This window comes from Octopus bimaculoides, chromosome 2 (genome assembly GCF_001194135.2).
Source record: "Octopus bimaculoides isolate UCB-OBI-ISO-001 chromosome 2, ASM119413v2, whole genome shotgun sequence".
NCBI lineage: Eukaryota > Metazoa > Mollusca > Cephalopoda > Octopoda > Octopodidae > Octopus > Octopus bimaculoides.
This window is the reverse complement of record NC_068982.1, coordinates 70,804,862-70,807,813: the sequence shown is the minus strand read 5'-3', so window position 1 is coordinate 70,807,813 and position 2,952 is coordinate 70,804,862. Positions and strand designations below refer to the sequence as shown.

Sequence of the window (2,952 nt, the reverse complement as noted above, 5' to 3'; positions counted from 1 at the left end):
ATGCCAAGATATAAAAAATTGTCAAAGCGTAGTACAACGGTTTTGCTATGGAATGGTGAAACTATTTTTTCTTTTTCTGAAAAAGCAACGTTTTGGGACTTACGACACTTTTGCCTAATAGCTCGATATGTGTGTGTGTGTGTGTGTTCTACTCTATCCCTACCCCTGTAACTTAAAAACTAGACGGCTATTTTGGCTGTGGCATACGAAATCGCTGAGGTGTGGACTGAGTAGCATTGAACTTGAATGAGAAGAGTAAGGTAGAAGTTAAGTTACGGAATCTAAATTTGGAAATTTCCAAGCAGTGGGCGGGGCTTGGTGAAAGAGGAAAATATATTATGACAGACGCTACATACATACGTACGTACATACGTAAATACATAGATACCTTAATACACACAAACACGCACACATCCACACACACACACACACACACACACACACCAATACGTATACGCATATTTAACTTTTAAACGCTGAGGAGGAAAAAGAGAGGTGAGTGTGAAGAATACGTCTTTAAAGGAGAGAGGAGGTTGGTAATTTTACAACAGTTGTTCACATGCAGCGTTTCTTCTGTCCATCACAGAAAAACTTTCACACTCAGACACATACATACATAGTATAACATACACTCTCTCTCTCTCACACACACGCACACACGCAAGCAAGCGCGCAAAACGTATAAAACCCAAATGATAGGTCAGGGATCATTTAAGGATTAGAAAGAAGGGTATAGGTGTAAGAAATCGATATTCAGTGGTAGGGAATTGGTAAGTTTACACAAGTTGTCGTTCAGATCGTCAACACACCTCCACTCTCTCTCTCCTTTCCCCTCTCTCTCTCTCTCTCTCTCTCTGAGAATCTGAGTAGTTGCCCGTCCTGCTGGAAATAACAGCCAAACCTCCCTCAATGTCACACGCTAACATTTAATAAACGAGAGGACACATTGGGTAAGACGGAAAAAATACACACACACACACACACACATGTACCCTATAAAAGAACTTTCTTTTTCTCTCCCACCTCTCTCTCTCTATCTTTCTATTTGCATTTTATTCTCTCACTGTACTTCCCCTTCTCCCTTTGTCGTTCTTCTCACTCTTTCCTCCTGCTTCCCCCTCTCTCACATAAAGCTATTTGACAGACAACTTTTACCATACATGCATTTACGAGATGGTGTCAATAACGATATTGCAGGGTCAGAGCTTGGAAAACTGTATTTTCTTCCAGTTTTACAGGAAGCCCAAGATACATGCATGAGTGGACACAAGGTGTTATGACTTATATACCTAATTGTGGACATCCTAATCTTTTTTTCACTTTCACTTGCAATCCTAAATGGGGTGAAAACCAAGCAGAGCTTTGTACAGGGTAGTTCTTCAACAATAGACATGATCTAATTGCAAAACTGATTTAGTGGATCTAGTATCTACAGAAACGGCGATCTTACGTTACCAGTTCCAAAGCTGTCAATTAGACCACGTGTGTTTATTTACATCACATCAGCCTTTTCCGTAAAAGGGTTTTAGGGTTAGGGACGGAATTCCCTAACCCTAACCCTAAAACCCTTTTACAGTGACAGCTTTGGAACTGGTAACGTAAGATCGCCAAATCTACAATATAGGATCAATTGCATTTGAAGATAAAGTTATTTCTATGAAAGGGAATGAATTTCAGGAATATGGTTTTCCTCAAACCAATTTTTCTGAAGTTGATAAATTAACAACAGAGCTAGTAAAACGAACTTCTTACTATATTGAAAATCTATCAAAATATGTTCGCAAAAATGAACACAAATTGTTGCATGAACAAAAAGTATTTTACAAGGCTATATACAAAGGGTATTTTTTTTATCCAAGAGGAGTATAACTTTGTTAAGCTATATGCAAGCAAACTAGTGGAGACAAGAATACATTTATCAAAGGTTAGATTCGTTTTACACTCACTATTGACATTATTTTGTTTTCCTTCCCCTACCGGAAGTCCCTTTTCTTTTGCTGCTGACCAGCTTCCTAGCTAGCCTGAGGCAAAGTTTCTGTCTACAATTCGTATGTCACGAATCCTGCCCTACATAGCTCCCCACCGCCAGAACTTTTGACTGTCATTAGAAACGGGAAGGCATTTTAATTGTCCTGCCCATGCGTGTGGTTACTCGAGTATTTGGTGACCCTTGTCAAGGGTTGGCGTGATGCGTCTAGGTTGGGCCACCTGAACGGGGCTGTCAGTATCGATATGGGCTGGTTTCAATCTATCGATGGAGACTGTGTCTTGTCGTCCGCCAATTAGGAGTTTTAGGAATGTTTTATCTCTCGGATGTATGACTTGATATGGACCATCGTAGGGTGACTGGAGGGATCTTCGTTGTGTGTCACGTTGAACAAACACAGTTAGCCTAGCGGAGATCATTTCGTACAGATGATCTGGGTGTACCATGTGTTGACATGGGAACAGGGCGCAACTGGCCCACACTGTCTCTCAGTTGAGCAAGGTACATTTTGAATCCGGGTCTGACTTCATATTTGGAAGGAACTCTCCTGGCACTGTAAGGGGAGCACCATACACCATTTCCGCAGAGGAAGTGTTGAGATTTTCTTTTGGAGCAGTGTGGATTTCCAGCATCACCCATGGGAGTTGGTCAATCCAATTTGGCCCATTAAGTCTGGTTAACAGGGATTCCTTCAGGCGGCAGTGAAATCTCTCAACTAATCTGTTGGCCTGTGGGTGGTAGGCTGTTGTGCAGTTCATTGTGATTCCAAAAAGGTCAATCATGTCATTCCACAGTTTTGAGGTGAATTGTGGACCCCGATCGTATGAGATGATGTTTGGGACACCAAAACGGGTGACCCAGTTTGCAACGAAGGTTTGGCTGACTTTTTGTATTTCTATGCTGCAGAGAGGGGTAGCTTCAGGCCAACAGGTGTAGTAGTCTACCAAGGTCAGTAGATATGAGCC

The 2,952-nt window shown here is 41.6% G+C and overlaps 1 long non-coding RNA gene across 1 annotated transcript in view; it reads left to right on the top strand.

Moving 5' to 3' along the window:
* The first annotated feature begins 474 nt into the window (after nucleotides 1–474).
* LOC106877070 (uncharacterized) overlaps nucleotides 475–2,952 on the top strand; it is a 12,889-nt gene continuing 10,411 nt past the window's right edge. Inside the window, exon 1 of the long non-coding RNA XR_001410329.2 lies at nucleotides 475–532. This is a non-coding gene — a long non-coding RNA (uncharacterized LOC106877070). The remainder of the gene's footprint in view (nucleotides 533–2,952) is intronic.